General features: G+C 41.0%; 1 protein-coding gene and 1 pseudogene across 1 annotated transcript in view; one reads left to right on the plus strand and one right to left on the minus strand.

Annotated features, from left to right (window-relative positions):
• The window catches only part of LOC134205616 (beta-1,4-mannosyltransferase egh), a 435,947-nt gene that overhangs the window by 197,006 nt on the left and 212,509 nt on the right, over positions 1 to 26,432 (plus strand). The gene's annotated exons all lie outside the window — the stretch shown is intronic.
• The window catches only part of LOC134206827 (fl(2)d-associated complex component-like), a 26,508-nt pseudogene continuing 1,256 nt past the window's right edge, over positions 1,181 to 26,432 (minus strand).

Below are 26,432 nucleotides of genomic sequence, written 5' to 3' on the forward strand. Positions count from 1 at the left end.
TAAAGTTAAAAGTTTTTACGCAGCAAGTCACCGCAGTCAATTTCTGCATGAATTTCCAAACCGTTTTCCGCAGGAATTAATGAAGGGATGCCCGCATGTAGTATCTAAAGATTTTCCGCAGATTGTTTTTGAATAATTTACTTGAATTTTCAACAAATTATTATATTCAATTTGTAACAAAATTCTAGAATGAATTTCCGCATAAGTTCCCTGGGGAACTCGGGGGAACTCTTAAAAATCGCAATGGTTGATGGGTGTCCGAAATTTAACGTGGACAGGCTTTAGCTTCAGTATTTCTAGTGGTGAAAACTTAGATGGTCGTTGAGGGTTGTTAAATTAACTTCGATTTTCTTGATTTTATTTTGAACTAGTCGACCCGGCAGACGTTGTCCTGCATAGTAGGCGAGAATGTGCGTTCCGAACTGCCCATGCAAAGTTCGCATAGGAATCACAATTTTAGTTTTTCACGTTTTGCTCAACTTTACTCGTAATTTTCGCATTAGGAAATATCATATAAACCCGTCGGAAACTAAAACGAATGTTTCTGCTGAAGAAATGAAAAAAATCCATCGAGCCGTTTTCGAGTTATGCGGATACGAACACAGACCATTTCATTTTTATATACACAGGATTTTATTTTTACACGATTTTTTTTCGCTCGTGTTTTTTATCGTGTGACTTCAATTTACCACCAAACTCTTTGCAACATGTTTAAAAAAATCCAGGATAAATCAAAGAAAAATCACATGATAATTGATATGCGTTAAACATTTAGGGTGAGTGGAAAATTGAAAAAATATAAATCGTGTAAAAACAGAATCCAGTGTATAAGATTTGGTACAAACATGTGCAAAATTGAAGCTTTTAATCATGTTTAAAATAAGGAATATTTAAAAAACGACCTCAAAGAGAAGACGTTTAGTAGATTGTGGTAACCAAAATTGACATTTCACGTGTATTTGCTTAAAATTTTGTTCTGGGTCGCGCGGAGTTGGCGCAAAATGGATTTCATGTCGCGCGGAAATGGCGCGGATTTGATTTTAGTCGGCGCGGATTTGGCGCGGAAAATATTTCAGGATCTCCGTAACAACCCTGCTGATGCTTTGCTGACTACAAATAAGGCGAGTCGACAATACAAATAAGTATAAGATCGAGAGAACACAAATAACAAACACCAACATTTAATTTACCATTTGATCAAATTTTATTTTCATTATCCAGAATCGACAAGTATGGTTTAGATACGCTACAAGACAAGGAAAATATATATTTTACGGATCAACTAGATGCATTGTGGTCTAGAAACAGTTGGGCGAATAGAGGGTAAAATGCTCTTTCTGCTTAGTGAAACATTGAATACTTGATAGACGTCATTAATCCTATAAATAATCTATTGAAGGGAAGGTCCTCTTCCTTACAATTGAAGAAATTAAAACATCTAAAATTTTCTTACTGCACTTCAATTTTCTTCGGTTGCATGGTTGTCTGATACAATTTCATTACCATTTCGTGCAACTCAGGGTTGGTTGGGGCTGTTTGATGTTCTGTTATACGCTCGTTACATTCCTGCGACGGGAAGCCACACAATTGGCGTCGAATTTCCAAGTCACGTCTGGCGCTCAACGCACGACTGTTCGGGCCAGCGGCACAAAGAATCAAATTTCGTCTTGCTCGGGCGCGCTCTCGCATAGCCACATGTACCGACGCTACCGGATGAAGGATTTTGTCGATATCTGCTAGGTTAGCTTCTTGTTCGGAAACTTCATTGTTCTCATTTGAATCTTCTTTCTTGACAGCAGCTTCTTCAGTTTGTTGTTCTTTTTGTTCATCCTCATCTAGTTTTTCCTTCTTTATTTTGACCCCATTGAAAAGTTGTTCCTCCTCTTCCTTCTTTACCGCCACAACCTTTTGCTGCGCGGCCGCGGCTTTGAATTCTTCGATTTCTTCGCGTAACTTCTCTTTAGATTCCGTGAGAACGCGTTGCGCGTAAGCCTCACCAGCCAGACGCACCGATATACCTATATCAAGTAGTATATGATGTGCCTTCCAGCGATTGCGAGCAGAAACTGGTATTATCTGATCCGGTTTGAGTTTAGCACGAGTTTCCTGTGCCAAGCTGGCCCAATCAACTCCAAGGGCGTCACCTAGACCTGTTTGAAATGTTTGATCATTGTGCAACCAACATAATAATAATAATAACATGGAAGATTACCTTTGAATTTGTTTTCTTCTTCTAATTCGCCGTCGGATATTTCCTCAAAGTCGAGATCCATTTCTTCCTTCAGTTCCTTATTAGCATGCAATTTGCCGGCTTCTTTTGAATCCTTCACTTCTGAGCTGTTGCCGCCCGAAGCAGCTTCAACATTACCATCGGGACGCTGAGCCGACAGCGGCTGAGTTCCTTCAGGGCCAGCATGCATTGGATTGCACGGATCCGGGACACCAGTATCGCCAGCATCTTGTTTGTTATCGCCAGCATTAGTTGATTCGTTCAGTTGATTTGTGATCTCCTAGAAGAGATTGAGATTTTATTATGTTCGGAAGATAGGAGTAATTATTTCAGAAAAACATAAATGGAATATAATAATAAAAACAACATATACATTTATGTTAAATTTGTAAAAATGTCAATTGAACATAAAAAAACTATAAAACCTAGTTCAGTATGAGTTGTAATTTTGATGTTCTAAGGAATCAACACCATACTTTAACAAATTCTGGTTAAATAATTAAAAGTGAAATGCTTTATGATAAAATTCTGCGCCTGTCCAGTGGTATAACAGATCTTTTACAATATTTACGATACTCTAAACTGTCCTTGAGCTCAGATCCTAATATTCAAATCGATCAACATGAAGATCTTTGATGTCCCCACTAGTTTTTTTTTAATTAGAATAGCTCCACGGTACGTCATTACAATATTACAGACTCACTACGGAGTTCGTTGAACATCTACGTCATTCCAAACTGTCCTTGAGCTCCGATCATAATATTTAAATCGATCAACAAGAAGATATACGATGTACCCACTATTTTTATGAGTTGGAATAGCTCCATGGTACGTCATTACAGCAATACAGACACACTACAGAATTCGCTGGACATTTATTACACGCCAAACCATCCTTGAGTACAGATCCTCATAATCAAATCGATCAACATGAAGATCATCGATGTCCCCATAAATTTTATGAGTTGGAATAACTCCACGGGACTTTGTTACACCATTATAGACAAACTTCAGAATTCGTTCGACAACTACGACACTCCAAACTGTCTTTGAGCTCAGATCTTAATATTCAAATCAATCAACGTGAAGATCTTCGATGTCCCCACTAGTTTTATGAGTTGGAATAGCTCCATGGTACGTAATTACAAAATTACAAACACAAAACAGAATTCGTTGAACATCTACGACACTCTAAACTGTCTTTGAGCTCAGATCATAATATTCAAATCAATCAACATGAAGATCTTCGATGTCTCAAATATGTTTATGATTTGCAATAGCTACACGGGATTTCGTTGCACCATTATAGACATATGACAGAATTCGTTGGACATCTACGACACTCCAAACTGTCCTTGAGCTCAAGATCCTTATATTCAAATAGATCAACAAGAAGATCTTTGATGTCCCCACTATTTTATGAGTTGGAATAGCTCCACGGTGCGTCACTTCAACATTAAAAACACACTACAGAATTCGTTCGACATCTAACTCCAAGCTGTCCTTGAGCTCAGATCTTAATATTCAAATCGATCAACATGAAGATCTACGATGTCCCCACTATTTTTATAAGTTGAAATAGCTCCACGGGCCCTCCTTAGCCTAGCGGTAAGATGCGCGGCTATAAAGCAAGACCATGTTGAGGGTAGCTGGGTTCGATTCCCGGTGCCGGTCTAGACAATTTTCGGTTTTAGAAAGGAAAGTGCTGCGTACCATCTTTGGTGGAGTGCAGATGGCGGACGGTACGTTGAGAAGGCGAATGAACCACGAGTTGCATGAGCAGCTGGGAGAACCATCCATCGTTCACACCGTGAAAATTGGACGACTACGGTGGGCCGGGCACGTAGCCAGAATGTCGGTGAAAATGGTTCTCGACAAAGATCCGATGGGCACAAGAAGGCGAGGTGCGCAGCGGACAAAGGGGATCGATCAGGTGGAAGATGACTTGCGGACCCTCTGTAGACTGCGTGGTTGGCGACGTGTAGCCATGGACCGAGCCGAATGGAGAAGACTCTTATATACCGCACAGGTCACTTCGGCCTTAGTCTGAATAAATAATAAATAATAGCGAGGCGGCAACATACCAGTGGGGGATGTAATGCCAATAAGAAGAAGAGAAGTTCCACGGGCGTTACACCATTATAGCCACATTACAGAATTCGTTGAACATCTACGACACTCCAAACCTGTCCATGAGTTCAATTCTTTATATTCAAATCTATCAACAAGATGATCTACGATGGTATCGCATGAATTTATCGCCAAAAAACGTGTATGGCGTGTATATCTAGGGAAGATCCATAAAGTACGTCAAGCAAAACAATTACCATTTTCAACACCCCTCTCCCCTTCGTCACACTTCTTGTAATGAACCTCTAGTTTTTTTTTCATTCGTCACGCTGCTCAGACCCCCCCGCTCCAATAAGGACGCACTTTGTGAATGGCCACCTTGCACAAATATCATCAAAAAAAGGAGCGTTTCTCGAAAAAAACAATCACCAGTTTCCAGTCTACTAATTATTTTTTTTCGATGGAGAAGATTATTATTGAGAAACGTAATCATTGATGCACTGCTTCCAAAAAGTTTACCCCTAGTGTGCTGCATGTTTTCAGCAGTGTACCAGAACTTAAAGTGTCGATTCGAATCTGATTGTTTTTGATGATTTCAGAACTAAAATGAAAGTTTTACTGAAGCACCTTCTGTTTACGATCTCCCAGAATCACATCAAATGGTTGCAGAGGAGCTGAGAAATAGATTTTTTCAACAACATGTTTCAGATATTAAATTTAATTTATTTTGGGATAAGTATGGTGAAAAGCGTTTGAAGTGAAATTATTCACACGTAAATTATTTTACTCTTACTTGTAAATGTTAGTCTTAGTACATACCACTTTCGTGCGACACTGAAACCAATTATATTGTAGATTGAATGTGTTGCGAGCTTTATTCGGTTCTAGGTACGCAATACTCATTTATTGGTTAGACTATCATCTCATGATACCCCTTGGTGGTTTCAATGCTTATAGAAATGTTAAACATATCGTACAACATACGTGATCCTATAGAACCTCAAGCTCAAAACTCAATTGCAGTTCTGACTGAGGATACTGTAATATGTATAAAATATATAATATGTAGAATAAGTTTGAAGCAAGTAAGTATGAGAGTGCCAACGTCTTCGAGGTTCAACTTACTCTAATTCTGATCGATTATGGAGTAGCAACAATTCACATGTACATCCGGTCAATCAAGATACGCTATGGTTCCCGTAGACCAAGCGAAACGAAAGAACAAAAAAAGTGGATGCAATGTTTGTGATCATAACAAAATGCTTTTTTTCGTACGTACGTAAGTACTGTGTAATTATATCCATTGGAGCAATTCCAACTAACCCGAGCAGCACAATTCAGACAAAAATGGTTGCATCAACTTTATTGTGACTGAATCTGGTAACAAATTAGTTGAAGTAACTTTTGTGGAACATGTGTGCTGCTAGGGAACAAGCAAGCTTCAGAACCTATGAATAACTCTACTGGTCTTTTAGACTTCTAGTATCTGAACTCATGTATGGTACCGTAGATATTCTGGGAATGTTTTGAAGTACCGTAGATGTTTTGGGAATGTTGTAATTTTCATATACTGGTGTAATGATGTCTCCTGGGGTTTTCGCAACTAACACATAAGCTCAGTAGCTGTTGAATCAATCTGTTGGTCTTATAGACCCCCAAGATCTGAATTCAAGAATCGTTTGGAGTACTCTGGAAAAACTAACACACAAGCTCGGAAACCTATGAATCACTCTGTTGGTCTTGTAGACCTCCAATATCTGAGCTCAAGAATGCTTTGGAGTATCGTGGATATGCTGGATATGTTGTATTATGTATATACTGGTGTAATGATGCAAATAGACTTTATCAACTAACACACAAGCTCGGAAACCTATTAATCACTCTGTTGGTACTGTAGACCTCCAATATCTGAACTCAACAATGATTTGGAGTACCACAGGAACTCTGAGAATGTTGTGATTTGTGCATACTGGTGTTATGATGTCCCGTGGGATTGCTCCAACTATCACACAAGCTCAGGACCCTATGAATCTCTCTGTTTGTGTTGTAGACCTCCAATATCTGAACTCAAGAATGATTTGGAGTACCGCAGAAACTCTGAGAATGTTGTGATTTGTGCATACTGGTGTAATGATGTCCCGTGAGGTTGCTCCAACTATCACACCAGCTCAGGATTCTATGAATCACTCTGTTTGTGTTTTAGACCTCCAATATCTAAACTAAACTCAAGAATGATTTGGAGTACCGTAGCTATTCTGGGAATGTTGAATTCCTTATATACTGATGTAATAATGTTTCGTGGAGCTTCTCCTTGATCTTGTACACCTTCAAGATCTGAACTCAAGAATGGTTTGGAGTACCTTAAATATTCTGAGAATGTTAATTTTTTTATATACTGATGTAATAATGTCCCATGGGACTTCACCAACTAACACACAAGCTCGGAAACGTATGAATCTCTCTGTTAGTCTTGAAGATCTCCAATTTCTGAACTCAAGAATGATTTGGAATACCGCAGGAACTCTGGGAATGTTGTGATTTGTATATACTGGTGTAATGATGTCCCATGGGGTTGCTCCAACTAACACACAAGCTCAGGACCGTATGAATCACTCTATCGGTGTTGTAGACCTTCAATATCTGAACTCAAGAATGGTTTGGAGTATCATAGCTATTCTGGGAGTGTTGATTTTTTTTTTAAATACTGATGTAATGATGTCCCACGGAGCTTCTACAACTAACACACAAGCTCAGGAACCTATGAATCACTTTGTTGGTCTTGTGGACCTCCAAGATCTGAACTCGAGAATTGTTTGGAGTACCGTTGATGGTCTGGTAACACTGAGATTTGATAAAAATAGTTTAATTATGTTTCAAGTACCATTTCCAACTTCAAAATAGGATTAAGGCCCCGTAAAACGCTTTGTTGTTTATGTAGATAATCAAGATCAGAACTCAAGGAAGGTTAGGAAACCCTGGAAGTACTCAAAATAATTATTTTACCCCATATTTCAACTTTTTCATGGATAGCGTCCGTTTTTGAAGCAGTTTGTCTAAAATTTATGTTGAAACAAGACGTGAAAAAAATCCGTATTGAATAGGTTAAGGCAAGCAAAGATATACTCATTTTATGGTTCTTTTGCTCGATAGTAGCCAAGAAAGGATATGATTACTTTTTTTCAATTCATGCATTTGCTCAGTTTAAGGCAATGGAAGATATGATTCCTTACGTGATGAACCTATAAAATAAGAGAAAATCACGAAAAATAAAGATTTAACCCCTTTTTTCAAATGATGCATTTTCCTGGCAGCAGAAAAGTTGTGGATATGAAGCCCCTGGATTAACAGCATAGAAGAACGACCCCCAGGATTCAAAATCACTACGATTAGGTTGTTTAAAAACATGTTATAATTGAATTCAAACTCAGTGTTGCAAGTCAGCTCACAGAAGGGGTGACTTGCAACACACATGATTTGTATATTATTTTATTTTATTTATTAGTTTCATTATTGTTGTATACCTGACTACAGAATAATCCCTAGTATGACGCATTCAAAGTATCGTATACTAGTGGAATGAGAAAATTCTTTTGTTTTAGAATTATGGAGAGAGAAACCTAAAAGTGTTGCAAGTCACACCGTTTGACAGTAGGCAGTTTCAATTGGATTCCGAAATATTTTAGTGATGGCGCATAGCATTGGTGCCAACTGCCATAACGCAAATAGAAAAAAAAATGAAATGCTCCAGAGCATAAACACAACGGCTTGACAGCGCAGGGTAGTTGTCGAAGCAATTCATTATGATATAGATTTTAGTTCAAACAGCGTGAAAAAGCCTGAACCGAGGAGATAAATTCAATGATGCGCAACCCACGTTCTTGATTGAGCGAAAGTCATCTATTAGTAACTCTTCTTCTTCTTCTTCTTCTTATTGGCATTACATACCCACACTGGGACATTGCCGCCTCACAGCTTAGTGTTCATTAAGCACTTCCACAGTTATTACCTGCGAGGTTTCTAAGCCAGGTTACCATTTTTGCATTCGTATATCATGAGGCTAGCACGATGATACTTTTATGCCCAGGGAAGTCGAGGCAATTTCCAATCCGAAAATTGCCTAGACCGGCACCGGGAATCGAACCCAGCCACCCTCAGCATGGTCTTGCTTTGTAGCCGCGCGTCTTACCGCACGGCCAAGGAGGGGAGGAGGGCCCCTATTAGTAACTCACGATGCTCTTATTGCTAGTTGTTATGTATTAGGTAGGCCGAATTTATCGTAGATTGCATACCCCGTCCAACCTGAATATAACCAAATTATATTGAAACTTATGGAAACCAAATGCGTCTGAATCACCTGGCATCTAGAAAACGTTCAGGTTCAGAATACGAGGTTTTGAACTGTATCGCAAAATAGATAACAGCACAACAACAAAAAGCCACAACACAACTAAAAGCAAAAAGATAACAAATTCAAACGGCTTACTCCGGTGCCGACACGAAACGACATTCCGATGTCGTCGAGATTCGCGTACAGATCAGGGATGGGTCCGATGGGACCCCCAATACACCCGTCATAGGATTTGTAGCGAGCTTTAGATAAAAAGGACGCCTGGGTCCCGATGCGGAGGAAGATTGCTGTTGATTCGAGAGCTGTTGTGCGGTGGACTGCTGTAGAATGATTTTGAAGCACCTGCGAAGGAATCATCACAGAGGACGAGCCACTGTGAATCATCGGGATGGATGCTGATGGAACTGCGGTGCAAAGCTGTTCAGTAGATCCTCCAGTAGCCTGTTTGGAGTTGGAGAAATCATCTTCCTATTCCGTAAGGCGCAAGGTCAATCCGTGCAGCATGAAGCAAAGAAATTAATACCGAGGGTCAACAAAGCTGCTTTGAGGTACGGACCAAAGATATGCATAGGGTGAACAATAGAAATATTAGGGGATTTCCATTAGGTACATCATGCAAACACTCTTCCCACTTCGTCGTTCTGTTTGCATCAAACTGCTGAATTCATTGCATGAAGCGTGATGTACTTTATGGACAACCCCTTGCTGCACTTACCTCTTCTCTAGTCAAGATATCATCCGGGTCATCGCTAATTTCGCTGAGATTATCTTCATCCATTGGCTCAGGTGGAGGCACTACTGGTACGACAACTTTATCAGTTGTAGCATCCACATTAACAGCCATTCTTGGGCCAACTACATCGGGAACGATCGGAACATCTGTAGTCTCGTTTCCTTCTGTAGTCCGCACGGAAGTCACACTGTCGGTAGGACCGGTGGAAGGCGTCATAGCTGCAGCTGGTTGGTTTTGACAATCCTCACTAGGAGGAGTTTCTACTGGCGGAAGAGCCGGTTGAACGAGAGGCGGAAGGTCATCCTCTTGCTTAGCTGTCGGTAATGTGGCTGCCGGTGCACTACTTTCAGGAATCAATGGTCCCGGTTGAGCTGGTCCTGGTTGATTCATTTGATTTGATGATCCTGGTCCTGGAGGCACAAGTGATTGTAATCCTTGTGGTGGTGACTGTTCTTATTGTTGTTGATGGGGTGGGGTTGATGCTGGGTGTTGATGTTGAGGCCCAAGATTTTGGGGCGTGCGATTGATACTGTATTTATTCTGGTTTCCGAACCGACCTGGGCCAATAGCTACGTGTCCTTTGCGACCGTGACCGTGAAACATTGGCTGATGACCTTGATGTTGCCGTCGAAACATAGCATTGTCATTGCCAACTCTATCACCAAGTCTTCCGCTAACTTATGACGTGGGCTGAAATCCATATCCTCTTTAGGTTTTCCATGCCAGTTTGATCCTTGGTTTGGCTCCGGGTGATTATGCTGCCAACGACGGCCGCCACCATGGTTATGTGTAGGCGGGCCGACGGCCGGATGGTCGTCGTGCTCCCATGCCCGTTCTTTGAATTTCCAGTCTCCACGTTCCTTTTCGTTTACCCATCCATCAGCTTCTTTCCAGCGTGGTTCTTCCCAATTTCTAGATGGCCCTTGGTACTTATCTTGTTCGTGACCATGATTATGTGCTGCAGGACCATGATCGCGATTCCACTCTCGACCATGGTCGTCACGTCCTGTCGTAACCGCGTGGTGGGCCACGATCTGGTTCACGCTCTCTTTCGCGCTCCCATTCTCTATCGAGCTCACGCCGTGGAGGAGGGTCATCTGGATACTCGTTACGAGCATAGTCATGGCCACGTCCTCTATCCCGCTCGTAAGCAGGGCCAGGGCGAGATTCGGGCTCTCTATAGTCTCGGGTGTCTCGAGCTGGCTGCGTGTTATGACGATCATATGGGCTATCACGACTTCTGGCACCTCGCACAATAGGAGTAACATACTCTCTATCCCTTGAACGACTACGTCGTTCATGGTGATTTGGAAATTCTGAAAAAGAATTATTATTGGAATTATTGGAAAATTTATTTAAGGTACAGTGGAATACGTGGGTAAAGGGGGTTATCAATTTTTTCAATAATAATGCTTCGGATTGATCAATTTCACTTCACAATCCATGTAGGTCATTCAATTAATGATGATAATGGATAACGCATAATGCATAATGTTCCCTGCCCTTCGGTTCAGAAAGGGGAATGGGCGCGTTTTGCCAGGTTGGTCGAGGCAGATTTCTATCGAGAACAAGTTTGATATAGACGTTCAAAAGTGCCTGAATGAAATATAAAGCTTGTGAGGATCGCTAGAAGGTGGGATGAAAGATCATTCGTCTATGATTTATTGTATGTAAAAGAAATTTATTAACAGTATAATATGTAGTTTAAAACGAAATTGTTATAAATTTTACAAATTATAAATCTTACTCGCGTACTTTGTTGATCTTATCTGCACCCGTCGAACCATTCTGAACGGCCGTCGTGAGAATATCACCTTTGAATACCACTAATCCATGATTTCTCTTTCCTATTTTCATATATCAAATATTTAACAACACGAAAAAAATTGAGAGGCGGTCCACAATAATTAAATGGATTTTCCACTCCCATGTGCCTTGGACTAAAACTGGCAAAAATGAATCGTAATTCCTGAGAAACAACACAGGTTATGTATAAATGAGTAGGCACCTAATACACTAATATCGTCAAGGTAAGAAATTTTTTCCTTTTTTTTTAAAGCATATGTCTCAAACAATGTATTTAAACCCATCAACATCTCGGGACGGCATGTAAGACGAAGTGACATTGTACGAAACATTCTGCATAACTATGACTAAGGAATATTGAATATGTTTACATCTTTCGAATCAATATAACAGTATCTCAGTGGACAACATGATCCTTGTACGGTTCATGAAATACGTGAATGTAATTACGTAGAAAACATTAACTGACTAAAACAGACAACTTCATTCCCTATATTTATTGAAATAAAATGACAAGATGACATCAAGCAGAAAAATTTACATACTTAAGACTGAGAAAATCGGAAAGAAGAGATATCAATCAAACTCGTAAATATAATAGCTTTTGAACCAGTTCAACAGTGTCTATATGGACAATATGATCCTTGTACGGCTGGAGAATTGCTTCAAAAGTAAAAAGCTTGTCTTTTTTATGAACCGAAGATTGAATACTATCTTATGCCTAATAAAAAAACTCCCGATTCAGTTTCTTCGATGAAGTTTTGGGCAACATGCAGCATGCGGGTCGAAAAAACTGCTTCGGTAGATTTTGACCACCCATAATAACAATAGACATCTACATTTCATAAAAAATTACAACATGTTTTGACATTGACAATAAAATGACAAAACTGACTTAAGAAATCTTACGAAGTTTGTTACGAATAGACTCATTGACTATATAACATGAACGTAATTCCCTCCGATTTAGTTGCAACAGCGTCTTCTTGGACGACATGCTCCGTGTACGGCTGGCAAACTGCTTTGAAAGGAATTATGCAACGAGATCATCAAAGGCTCGGCGCAGAGGTTTCTACTCTATTCAGAGTCCCGCCAGTAAACCTTCAAAAAACAAAAAAAAAAAAAAATGGATAATGCATAATGTTACGAGATAGCGGACCATTTCAACAAGCATGAATTAAAGGTAATTCACTTATTAAGTTGATCTTTAGAACAAGCTGTTTGGCGTATCAATGAATATGAACTTTTTTGTTAGAAAATTTGTATGCAGAGGTTTTTGGGGTCGGGAAGGTTCTTCTCCCACACAGATGAACCAGACATTTCTGCATAACTCGAGAACTACAGAGAGAATCAACTAAATTTAGGCGAAACGAAATTCCTCCAGGAAATTAGTCTAGAAATACTCCTCTATGTATTCTTTTCGAATTTGATCATGACAGGAGTTTTGACGAAACCGTAATCCATTCTCCCGTCGGAGGACACTCTGATTTCGGCATATACAGTAGGAGACCTGTTAGCGAAGTTTCGGTTAGGCTTAGACAAATACAAACAACGGTGAATAATCCCTGTCTCCCAGTTCCGGCTACCCCTGTATTTAACAATGCCGGGTTTCTCCCCAATTGAATCCAACTTCTCAACAAGTGGCGGCCAGACAAGTGGTCAATCGAGAATTACCTATATTTACGGGTGATCCGATTGATTGGCCGCTATTCGACACAAGCATATGGCTATTCCGACTCCGAAAACTTGCTTCGTCTTTAGAGGTGCTGAAAAGGAAGTGCCAAGGAAGCAGTTAGTAGTTTTCTGATTCGTTCGCAAGTTCGCAGGTCACGCAAGTGATTTCGACGTTGCAGCTCCTGTACGATTGGATACCTTAGTGAGTTTTGGTATGGTGGTGAAAAACTTATGTGAACATTTGAAGGCAATTTGATTGCGCAATCATCTTTCAAATCCAGCTCTCCTTAATGAGCTCGTTGAAAAACCAACAGCGGTTAAGTTCAATTGGGCCCTACATCAAAGTCAACTTGCGGTGGACGATTTGAGTGCTTTTGGAGAATATATGGCAAATGTTGTATCTGCGACTAGCTGCGTGCTATCCTGGAATGTAGGATCGTCGAAAGTTATAAAGGACCGTGCAAAGAAAAAGGATCACGGGTACATCAATGCACACACTAAACCAGGAAAGTCAGAAAAACAGCATGAAGGTCTTGGAGAAGGCCGTGTCTCCCACGTTACGCAGTAGGAAGTATCCAAAAGCCTGGAAAAAACAGCGTCTTGCTCATCATGTAAAAATAGAGGTCATCTAATAGAAGCTTGTGCTCTTTCAAAAGGATTTCTATAGATGCTCTTTGGAAGGTGGTGAAAGTTAACAGAATCTGCGGTCGGTATTCAGAATTATTCCTGTGACTCTTTACGGAAAGAAAGGAAAAATGGATACTGATGCCTTCCTTGACGAAATGATAGAAATGATAGAAAAAGGAATAGCTGATTCCTTTGGATTGGATGGCATCGCCGAGTCTCTCTGTGTCAACTGGATGGGCGGAATCAAAGAAAACAATTCTGTGGGGTTTTAGTAAGTCACCATCAGCGTGCGATTATACATTAACACCTCAGCGTGCCGATCAGTGCGCAGGGTGCGCAGTAAGCCATGACTCGGCCTCTTCTGGCCAGACCTTCGTGGCGTGCACACGCACCCACGGAGAGCTGCTGTCATAACAGTTCGCTCCGGCCATTTGGGGCCACACATGTTGGCGATCCTGCCAGGTTATTTGTTGGATCCTGACGCTTATTTCAAAAGGTGAGTTGATTTCAATTTGTTTATGTGCTAATGTGTTAAAATATTTGATGAAAAAAACACAAGGCAACAGGTTTGTATTGCTGCAAAGCGCGTCTGGAAGAGCGCTGCAAAATGAATAGTGGTTTGGAAAATCACAAAGCGTGTCTAGAAAACCGCTGCAAAATGGATTGCGGTTTGGAAAATCGCAAAGCGCGTCTGGAAGACCGCTGAAAAATGGATTGTGGTTTGGAAAATCACAAAGCGTGTCTGGAAAACCGCTGGGAAATGGATTGTGGTTTGGAAAATCTCAAAGCGTGTCTGGAAGACCGCTGGAAAATGGATTGTGGTTTAGAAAATCACAAAGCGCGTCTAGAAGACCGCTGGAAAATGGATTGTGGTTTGCAATACCACAAGGCGCGTCTATAGCAGACTGCCGAGAGAAGGGTTGAAAATCTAGAAAATTCCAAGGTCGGTCATGGAAGCATTGATTTTGTTTCAAATGTACAACTTGGCGACTTTAGTGTACATGAGACTACCAGTATCTGGCGAAATCCGAGAGATATGGACATCTATCGTATGCTTCAAAGTTGTTTGGAAGGCTTAATATATTATGTTCGAGAGTAACCCACCCACTCTGGCTACGGCATTGGTTATAATAGAAGGTAGATAGAATGATCGCTCTCTGTAATTACATACTCCGTATTTTAAAGAAGGAAATTGCGAAGCTTCACGATAAGCCGAAGATGGATTAATCCCATAATAGGACTACATGAGATTTATCGAGAAGGTCTGTCCAGCAGGCTCTCGGTTAGAAGCTAGAATAGGTTAAAGAGCTCTACGATGATTTTATACGATAATTTTATGTTTTGTGTAACTATGTAAATAAGTGTAATAAATTATGTATTAGGTGTGAAATGTGAATAAATGTGCGTCTATAACTAAATGTGGATATTGTATTTAGGTGAAATGGACAAATAAACGCAAGTGCATCACAAACTCAAAAATTATGACTCGATCCCCGAACACATTACGGTAGCCTTTGTACAACAGTTCGGCAGTGTAAAAACCCATTTTCTATGTTGGGAAGGGACCGGTAACCCAACATATTATCTCGAAGTTTATTTTGGAGTTTACTGACTTAGTAGTCGTAGCGGAATTACCCGTTGGATGAGATATCCAACATTCACGAAGCTCAAAAACGTTATCAGCATTCACAAAGTCATAAGTTTGGAGCTATTGGCCAATAGTACTGGTTAACATAAGTCGTATGATCTCTGCGAAATTTTAGATAAATATAATATCCTAGACCAAATCTTCCCTAACTATTTGTACATGCGACCCACCTAGCAGAATCGCATATTGCTTGTGACCCTCCCACATTGGCTCTTAGAATTTGGATAAAAATGAGTTCGCGTTAGATTGTACCAACAATTATGAATTGCTTCATATCCCACCATTATATTACTTTGAATGGATTGAAAGTTATTTGAAATTCGAACTGATAGGATTTGGATTAAATTTTGGTTGGAGTTGGACTTGATTGGAATGGATTTGAATTGGATTTGAATAAGATTTGGATTAGGATTGTATTTGATTGAATTTGGATTTGGAACGGATTTAGATTGGATTTGGATTGGATTTAGATTGGATGTTGATTGGAATTGGATTGAACGTGGCTTGGATTTTTATTGGAATTGGATTGAATTTGGATTGTTTGGATTTCATTGTATTTGAAGAAAATCTCAAATTTTATAGTTCTCCATTTACTACATTGATCCAAATCTGATGGCTATGATAGATTTGTGGGACAAAATAAGGACAAAAGTATGAATCAAGATTCGTCTTTCGCAACCCGTCATTGATCCTCCCTGGGAGTCGCGGCCCAGAGTTTGAGAACACATGTTTTAAGCGGTTGTTAGCAAGTTCAACATCGATATGTTGAAGGTCAGCTTACTGGTATTACTATTTATGAAGCTGCTAAATGGATTTAATGGACGGTATAAAGGTCTGTTCAAGTATTACGTAACGCAATAGGGGAGGGGGTTGTTCAATATTTGTGATGATTTGTTACGGGGGTGGGGCCGTGGGGGTTTCCCGAAATAATGTTACGCGTAACAATTTAATTGCCTAGAGAAAAAATATTTTATTTTTTTCAAAATATTTGTTATTTTTAAAATAGCATAAAATATACAATACATAATAATTTTTTTTATCGTGCATTGAATTCTACCAAAATTTTGATTATTTTCAAAAAACAGCATTTGTTATGCGTTACGCATAGGGGTGGGGGTAGTTCTTAAAATTGTTACAGATTGTTACGAGGGGGTGGGGGGTTTCTTAAAACAACGTTTTTCGCGTTACGTAATATTTGAACAGACCCTAAGACATTCAGATTATTGCTACAATATAAAATGTTTGGGGGGGTCCGTAGCGTAGTTGGCTACACGTTCACCTTACAAGCGAATGGTCATGGGTTCGATTCCCAGCCCCTCCACCAAACCCTCGTCAGTCGTCGGATCCGCAACCCATACGGTGGCGTTTGGGGTATGTTCCTTACCGTTACGGCTGCCTGATGACGACTGACAACTTGTTCTTCTCAGAGGCATTCCTCCAACGTTAGGGCCCATTCACAAATTACACAACGCTTTAGGGGTGTCTATCCGAGCGTTACGGCCCATACAAATTTAAGAACCCTTCCATACAAAACACGTTACGAGGGGGTGGAGGGGGGCGAAATTGGTCTATTTTAGCGTTATGTAATTTGTGAATGAACCCTTACCCGGATAAATGGCAACAGAACAATGCAACGATCTAATGGATACACGACATGGACTACGGACACAATGGACTTACGACGAGATGGACTGGCACCGACAACAATAATGGTAATGGAAATCTAAAAATAGATTCTGTGTGGATTCTGTACAACAGAATACCACAGTAGATCTCGGCACAGTAGCGGGTAAGTAACACAGAGTGCCTAACAAATAAAGAAAGGAATAAAAAAAATATAAAATGTTTCTTGTGAGATCAATACCATAACACTAGGTACCAATTTAGTTTAACATTTAAACGATACAACCTATTGACTTGCATTTCGTTGTTCTGCGATTGAAAACCACGATGATCAGACAAGTTTATTTTGGAGTTCAGTTTTCAAAGGAAATTATCGGTTTCTCAAAAGCAATATGTTCATCTTCGTCTCGCGTAAATAACTTAAAAACTCAAAGGTGCAGCTCAATCGGGTTGTACGCAAAGTTTCAGTTGAAATGTAGTGCTATGGAAGAAGCTGCGATGCACTTACGAGATTGACTGATTCGCCGGAACCGATTGCTAAACTGTTAGCAAGTTTTCAAAAATAAATAATCATACATGTAAATATTGTAACACTGGAGTCGGTTTTCACGCGGAGGATATAAGCCGCGTAATTTAAAAAACAACGTAAAACTGCATAAATCCCAAAATTCAAGTGGAATAAAATCGAATAAAAAGCGTATAAAAAACCGCGTAAAAAACGACTTCAGTGTACATCGGGTATGAAGCGTTGATTCTTCCTTGATCGAATGGTCCAAGAAAATTGAAAATTCATCGGAAACGGCTAAGATATTAACGATCAAAGTCTATCATATTTTCATGACGTTTTTCGAGTTTTTACAATCGTAAAGTGTACCCCAATATAGAGAAGTCAGATGTAGCACCACGTCAAAAAAAAAAAAAAATCATTGCGTTCTATGCTAGAGTATTTTTTTGCCTTTTTTAATGAGAGTAGAAGGGAAATGTGGGGTTTGAGTAAGTTACCATCAGCGTGCGATTATATTGTCTATCCGGAACAAATTTATAACGCTTTTTATACCGAAGTTGAATTTTTCTCCAGATACAGGCAACTTTCCCAACTTCGGAAGTAGTGCGCTGTATTCACCTAAAGATGCGCCAAACAACGCATCAAATAGTTTGACAGATACAACTTCGGAAGAAAGTTCGGATCGGAAGTCCCGACTTCCGAATTCTAACTTGGTGCTACGCCGACAATACATTAACACCTCAGCGTGCCGATCAGTGCGCAGCAAGCCATGACTCGGCCTCTTCTGGTCAGACCTTCGTGGCGTGCACACGCACCCACGAAGAGCTGCTGTCATAACAGTTCGCTCCGGCCATTTGGGGGCACACAGATTCCAACACTCGTAGCGTGTCATTAGAGATATTTGGCGAAGGAAAAGATAAACGGTTTCAAGCATCGGAAGTAATCTTGGTTTGCCTGAACAAACAATGATGATCAGCGAACTATTCAAACAGTTCGAGCACCTTAAGAACCTTCCGACGCGGCACTTCAGCGCAGCTGTTCCTGGCATCCTTACTGGCCACAATAACGTTCATTTGCTAACCTGTCTAAAACTAATGGTGGTGCGCGAACATGAGCCGATTGCTACGAATACTCGCTTAGGGTGGGTTGTCTACAGAAGTCGGCGAGGAGCAGAGGTCAACCTTCCATATCGGCAGAGGTTAAACCTGCACCAAATAAGATTATCTAGATTTTCACGACTATGTTCGTAAATTGCTTAGCTTTTGCGGTAGCTCCAGAGTTGAAAGGGTCGGACGAGTAGCGAGCATTGCCTATTCTCAACGAGTCGACAGTGCGGAGTCGCTTCTTTTTGCTAGCATGCGTGCTCACTTATGAAAACATCACAAAAATAAGAAACCAATCATTTTCCGTTTCATTGCTTTGTTTTCGATAGGATGAACATGGGAGCTATGAGATGAAGTGTCAAACAGTTCCCCTATATCACGCGGAAATTGGTAATATTCAAACCGCCGTCTCTGTTCGTCACGATCTTTGCATTGGACATCTAAAAGCGTCATACTCAAGTTAGGTTTTGTTTTGGATGGATCCAGGAGTAAATTTTCTGGAATTCTAGTCTCCGCATATTCTTTGAAATCACAAAATAATCCTTAGATTTTCATAACTGAACTGTGATTCATCCAAAAGATTCTCCTGGTCCACACAATTTTGCATACAAGCAGTGTGGTACGACTTGCATGTAACATGCTGGATAACCAAAAACAGACTGTAAAGACGTGGAACGGAACTATCCGGCTGGTGGCCGTTGTATGAAAATGTAATCTGCCATCAGTAGCCGATTTTCGACATCCCAAAGATTGTTCTACGAAAAATCAAGAAATTTCATAGAAAAATAGCTGAGATCAGGATGCTCAAAGTTGCCGTTCCAAGTTTTTCGCGACCTTAGTACTTTATGCAGAGGGGCGACAACGGATTTTTTTTCATATGGAGTTTGGCAAGTATGACAGTACCTATTTGGCGCATAAATTTATACTCCAATGTCAAAATGCTCATATCGGGACCGATTTGCGATTTGGGCGTAACTTATTTTGTAAACAAACATTGTTTTGTTTATTCCGTAGATTACAAGCCTTTTTCTCCAAAACTTATTCCCATACCTGGTAGAGGAAAGCCCATTCGATCGGATACATGCCGTGGTTTTCTCAGGAAATGCTTGCTGTAGCTGGAATTCGCTTACCAATGTTTGTTTACAAAATAAGTTACACCCAAATCGCAAATCAGTCCCGATATACTAGCATAAATTGTCCTGGTATTTGTGAAATTTTTTATTGTTTACCGTTTTTACAAGAGAGAGTGGTGTCGAAAGCACATATTATATTAAAGATTGTAACGAACAATAATACCCCAAATCCGTATATAAAAATGTAGTGTTTTCATTTTATTCCTTACGCGAAATATGCAGATAAATAATTATGTTGCTAGAAGAAACTCTGTGCTGAGCAAAAACAATTGTTTCTTGCATTATCCAAACTTTGTGCGTTTCAGAACATTCTCACTCACTGCAGAGTTTATTTTTCATAGACTACAGCATAGTGTTAGTGCCGTCGGCATTCGCTCGATTGGAGGCAACAAACATTTGACAGCTTAGCACCCGCCTGACTTTATGTTACAAATCTTGGCTCGGTACTTCTAGAGTTAAAACTATGTGTCTCCATGGTGAAATGACAGCCTCTAGGTACAACTTTGTTGTACCAGAAATACAGCCCAGTTGTTATCAATGGCATAACATTTAGTATTGAACTAGTACAAATTTAAATCACATATCCTACCTCTTTCCACACCACCATGATCAAACGATCTCTCGCGGGGCATGCGGTCGCGGCTTCGCGGCTTGAAGTTTGATACGACTGCGGTCATGATCAATCTTGCCAGGTGACCTCGCCGCAGCCAATGCTCTGGCGCGTTCAGCTGGGCGAGGCAACAAACGCTCTACTGGGCGATGCCGGTCGGGCTTTTCTAACCCACCATCAGCAGGATTTTTCTCGTTCACGTCGCGGTACGACTCTTTCCTTTGTTGCCGCCAAACGTTCGCGCTCACGTTGCCGTTCCTGACAACGGGCGAGCGCCTCTTCGCGTTCTTTATTTCTCGCCAGTTCCTCTCTTGTCGCTCGACGCTCTCGATCTTTTAGCGTTTCGTGTCTTCGACGGTCGTCGATGCGTTCTGGAGAACGCTCCGGACGTCTCACTACTGTTGCAGGCGGTTCTCTGTATCGCGATCCTTCAGGCGATTTCTTTTTCTCCCGCCCACGGACTGATACAGTAACTGCTGTAGGGGACATTCGTGACCGCGGAGAACGGGATCGAATGTAATGTGCTCTGGGTGAGCGACTTTTAACGTGTTCTCGTTCACGTTCTCGCTCACGCAGACGCAAACGTTCCTTTTCTCTTTCGTTCTTTTTCTCGAAGAGCCAGTTCGCGTTCCTTATCACGGACACGATCACGGGCATCAACTACCACTGCATGTTTATCTTTCTTCAAGCCACCACTTTTTTGACGGTATACTTGGTTGGTGTCTTACCGCTGGGGGATACTTCACGTGCAACTTTCCTTATGTGGCTGGTAGTTCCACCAGGACTTGTAACTTTCTTTACGCGAATCTTGGTCAAATGGCCACCGATTTTCTTAGTTACAATTCGTTTAGTTGCATCGGCCGACACTTTTTTAGTGTGCTTTTTTATTATCTTTTTGCCGGCTCCCCCGTCCGAACTTGAACTGGAATCACGTCTCTGTCGAATATTTCGCTTTTTGACGCGTCTAGAGTCACGGCTGGAACTGCTGGAGCTAGAGCTTGAATCGGAATCGGATGAATCCGAACCGCTGCTGCTAGAACTGTCCGAACTAGAAGAAGACCTTCTTGGGGCTGGTACTTTTCGGACCTTTTTCACCACCAAAGTTTCCTTGGCCGACTTTTGTTTCATCAACGACGAGTGGTGATGGTGATGATGGTGGCTGTTTCCACCGCCACTGGCATCCATCTCTAATTTCAGCTCGTGCTGTAGCTCTTTACGTTTGCGCTCTAGAATGTCTTGATCAGCATTCTCCAGGCTGGACTGATCCCAGCCACCACTTCCGCTAGCACCGCCGCCCCCTCTCGATGGGTCCGAACTGCTGCCGACACCTGGTGCTTGGCGTTCAATGACTGACGAACTGCTGTGTGCTCCACCACCGCTAGCTTTGGTCTCGCTACGGCTAGGGACGGACACAAGATTTGCTGGACCAGTGGCTCCAATAGTTTCCCCTCTGCTAACGATTACTTTGCCAAGTTTGGCCGCAAGTTGCTGCTCGATTAGTCTGGCGTGGGCCGAAACGCTTTCCGGCACAACCCACAACCTTGGGAGAGTGGAACCGGTTCAGGTTCGTCACAGCCAACAATACGCAATTGACGATTTCTTCCTTGTTGACGGTCTGTAAACAAAGAGAGAAATATATCGTTGAGATAATTAATTACAAAGAATACGCACAACTAGACGGTTTTAATTGACAAAGTTTTGCAAACTCGATGTGCATATGTGTATGTACAGTATCCAATGCAGGTCCGATGGAGTCCTTCGTAAATTAGTTGGTTAAAGCACCAGTCTAGCGTACTTAGGACTATGGGTTCAAATTCCATGTGAGTAGGGTAATAATGTGGTATCCTAAAGGAGGACATGCCCCTTTTTCTTTTTTGCCCTTTGGAAAGGAAGGAAGAAAAATACAAACAGTTGATGCAAAAGTATAAGATTGCTAATTTCGCTCCATTTTGCGTGACCAACATCTAGTTCACCGCGACCGACCTAGCAGCTAAAGTACTGGTACCACAAGTGTCAAACTGACGTAGGTGATAAAACTTTCCTTCCCATGGTAGCTGTAGAGCTCCATCAAATTTTGCCTAATTTAATTTTGCCATCAAATCGATTTATTTCAACAACAACAATTTGGCACAACTTTAGGGTTTCATTAGACTGCAAATATTATCAATTTTGAATAAAAATAGTGAAACTATTGAAAACAATCAAGTAACTATTGATTTACAATCAAAACTTTTTGTCGTTTTCCGCTAAATTAAGCTATGCCAAATAACTTTTGTTCTAGCATTTTTTCATAGATGATTCCTTCATATTGAAATCTTTGAAAAAAGTCGTGGGAAAGAGAGGGTTAAAACAAAACATTCCCGGCCTTGCGCCACCAATGTCATTTATTTTATACAGGTCCGGTTGAGCGTGCATTTTGTTCGTATTAGTAGCTCAAAAAGCGTAAACATTTCTGATCAGCTGATTGCTGACGTCAAACTCACACCAAATTTCATTCATGAGGTGTGAGTTTGACGTCACCGTTCTTTTGTTTCCGACACCGGAGCCACCGCCGTCGTCGTGCGAAACGAACACTGTTACTGATTCCGACATTTCACGAACACGTTTGTGCTCTCTCGCCCGAACCTGTATAAAATCCATAACATTAGGTTCTGCAGCATGACGTCACGAATGAATTCGGTCCTCGTCAAATGAACTATTTTGACAGTTCAGTAGTACTATCCACTGACTCCGACGCGGACTCCGACAAGGTTCGACTTCGCGATTGGTTGGCTGCCCCCGAGTCCAACGCGAAGTACTACTAATCTGTCATCAGATTGAGGTTACGTACAGACGCTGCAGAACCTAATTGTTGCGCCACCACCCCTATGAAACGACTGTCATCCACGAACAACTCGCCTGAAGCCGAAAACATGGTGCTGGATGTAAACATTGCCGGTTAAGCAATTAGGTTCTGCAGCGTCTGTATCTAACCTCAAACTGATGACAGATTAGTAGTACTTCGCGTTGGACTCGGGTAGAGATGTCGTAAAATCCCGATTAATCGATTAGTTACTAATCGATTACTCTTGATTCTTGTCGATTATTGAATCGAATAGTCATTGTATAGTAATCGATTCAAAATTAATCGATTATCACAACGATGAATCGATTAATCGAAATAATCAATTAATTTTCGACATCCTTATGATGTCGTTAAATTCTGATTAATCGATTAGTAACTAATCGATTACTCACGATTCCTCTCGATTATTGAATAGATTAATCGTTGGGTAATAATCGATTCAAAATTAATCGATTATCACAACGATGAATCGATTTCAATCGGAAGTAATCCGATTAATTTTGCGACATCTCCCCTAGACTCAAAGGGCAGCCAAGCCAATCTCGAACTCGAGACTTTGTCGGAGTCCTCGTCGGTCAGTGGAAAGTACTACAGAACTGTCAAAAAAGTTCATTTGACGAGGACCGAATTCATTCGTGACGTCATGCTGCAGAACCTAATAAACATACGAAGTCAGAACAGTCGGATGCGTAAGCGGCATGTGTTGCATCGTTAAATTATATTCAACGAGATGTATTGCATTGCTGCGTGATTTTCGAACTTATCCAGTCCAGTTTTCTGCGAGCGGTAATGGCCGCCAGCTTGCCTGCGGGTCAGTCTCTGATTTGACGTTTCTGGAGGTCAACTGCACCCACCAAAGGCCTGCCGAGCATTCTGACCCAATGTTGCATAGCGTAAGAAGGTGCTGCATTCAGTGAATTCCGAGGCCTTATTATATACCCTCATTGACCAAAATGCTCGAAATGTGGTGGAATGCAGTTGATCTCCAGAAACGTCAAGCATCAGAGACTTTAACCTGCAGCAAGCTGGCAACCATTACTGCTCGCGGAAAGCTGGATTAGATGATAACGCTTTGATGTGTGCATGAAGAAGAAGAAGAAGCAGAAAGATGATATTTAAAAAAATTCGCACGGTAAAACATACAGAGGGATATTTTTGAAACTCTTCACCTGAAATTCAGAGAGCAATTTAATTAAAAACGGTAAACAGTACGGGGTTGGACTTTTGCTTATACTGACTGTATTAAGTATGATATCCACAGAACAAAAATTTAAAATTGAAATATGCACTTTGTTTATTGTGCAGTAGAAAATGCCAAGACTAACCCGTACTGCTTTAGACCGTTTTTAATTAAATTCTATAATTTGAAAGAAGTGTTTCAAAAAAAAAAAAAAAAAATTTCTTCATATGTTTTCTCCGTGCGAATATTTTTGATTATCATCTTTCTGCTCTCTTCTTCTTCTGTTTTGCAACGATAAAATGATTATACAACAAAGCCACAAATCGGACCATCTTTGCTAAACCACGTGCTTTTCTAGTGATTTTTCAAGAGCACTTTGGAATTGAAAAGAACCTACAACGCCCAAGGGATATGAAACATCCGTAGACTCCTTTGGTTACTCATGGGCGCTAAAACAATCGACTTTGAAATTTCAACATTGTATGTGAACATTATTACGCTAGATTTGAATTTACGATAATAGGAAGTACGAGAAAACCGTGTGAGTGAATTTCAAATTCATCACATGGCTTGATTAATATAATCACCTTAAAGCGCCAGTATCGCCAATGCTCTCGCGACGTGGTATGAACGGAGCTTAAAATAGGAAAGGCAACACTTTTCAAAGCGCCACCGCCAATCGGTAGACGGCTTCAAGAACTGTTCATCTCATTTCAGGGGGTGTGCGCCACTAACATTCTAGAGCTTATGCTTCTACTATACAGCGGTTCTCAACCTAGGGTTTACATGTATCCCCTGAGGGGTACCTACGTTGGCCAGCCTAAGGGGTACCTCGGAAAAGAAAAATGCGCATAATGGCAGCGACATATTAAATTCCAAAATCGAAACTTTTTGATGAAGTTTTTGATATGGTATCAAAGTGTTTTTATTTCAGAAAAAGCTTTTGTGTCTTGTACATGTAATATGCATGGTGATTAGTAAATCAAAGCCAATTGAATCCTGCCCTCCTCAATCAGCACAGTGTATGAAGACTACAAGGAACAAAAGATCATACGGACAAAACGCCGAATAAGAAAAGTTTGAAAAAAATCTTCAATGCAATTCTACCTGATCTAAAACAAAATGTTTGAATAATATGTTAGGAACAGGAGTGAGGGACGTATTTTGGACCACCAGTTCTACAGCCTCATATTTTGGACCACAGAGTCCAAATTGATTCTTGGTGGTCCAAAAGGCCGGGAAGAGCCCCAGTAAAGGTGGTCCAAAAATACATCCTTTACCCTATGCTTTTGAACTGAAAATCTAGAATCTGAAGGGTGTCAGTGAAAAGAAGCCTTCGTTTGAAGAAGCGAATGGAGCTTTTTTCACAGAAGCTAGGTTGCTTCGTTGCAAGAAGGATTAGAAGCATCCTTCTACGCTTCTCTGAAGGCCAGTTTTCCAAGCAGTTTCGAAGACCGACCTCCTTTCAAGATGTTCAGAAGCGCTTCTTTCAAACGGTTCGGAAGTCTCCTCTCACGAGGGCTTGGTAAGAGTCTCCTTCCAAAGAGGCTTGAAAGTCTCGTTTAACAGGGCTGGAAGCCTTGTTTTAAAAAAGCTCGAAAGGCTCCCTTTCAAGAAAGTCGGAAGCCTTCTTACAAAACGCTTCAGGCTCGAAGCCTCCTTTCCAGAGAGGAGGCTCAGAAAAGGTTATTTTCAAAAGGTTCCGGAAAGCTTTTCAAGAGGCTCAGGAGGCCTATTTTCAAAAAGGAAGCTCGAAAAAAACGCCCAGGAAGCCTCCATGATGCTCGAAAGCTTACTTTCAGAGTGAATCGAGGCCTCTTTTCAAAGCTTCGAAGCTCCCTTCAAGAAGATCAGGAATTAACTTCGTTCAAGGAGGCTTATAAGCATACTTTCAAAAGAAGCCCAAGAAGCGTACTTTCAAGATGCAAAGAAGACTCTCTCCTTTCAAGTGAAACCTCGGAAAGCCTTTTTACAAAACGCCTGCAAAAGCATCTTATAAAGAGGTGCGGAAGCCTACCTTCAAGAAGCTTCCTTCGAGAGGCTCAACCTCCCTAAAAAAAAGTATCAAAAGCCAACTTGCAAAAAGCTCGGAGAGGCTTCTTTTAAGAGGCTCGAAAGCCTACTTTCCAAGTGAAACGGGAGCCTCCTTTGCAAAGGCTCGGAGGGCCTCCCCTTCGAGAAGCTCGAGGAAATTCTTCTTTCAAGAGGTACGCTTGGGAAGCATTCATCCAAGAGAGCTCAGAAGATTCATTTCAAGATGCAAAGGAAGCCTCCTTTTAAGTGGCTCGAAAGCCGCC

The sequence above is a fragment of the Armigeres subalbatus genome, chromosome 1 (genome assembly GCF_024139115.2).
Source record: "Armigeres subalbatus isolate Guangzhou_Male chromosome 1, GZ_Asu_2, whole genome shotgun sequence".
In the NCBI taxonomy this organism is placed as follows: Eukaryota; Metazoa; Arthropoda; class Insecta; order Diptera; family Culicidae; genus Armigeres; species Armigeres subalbatus.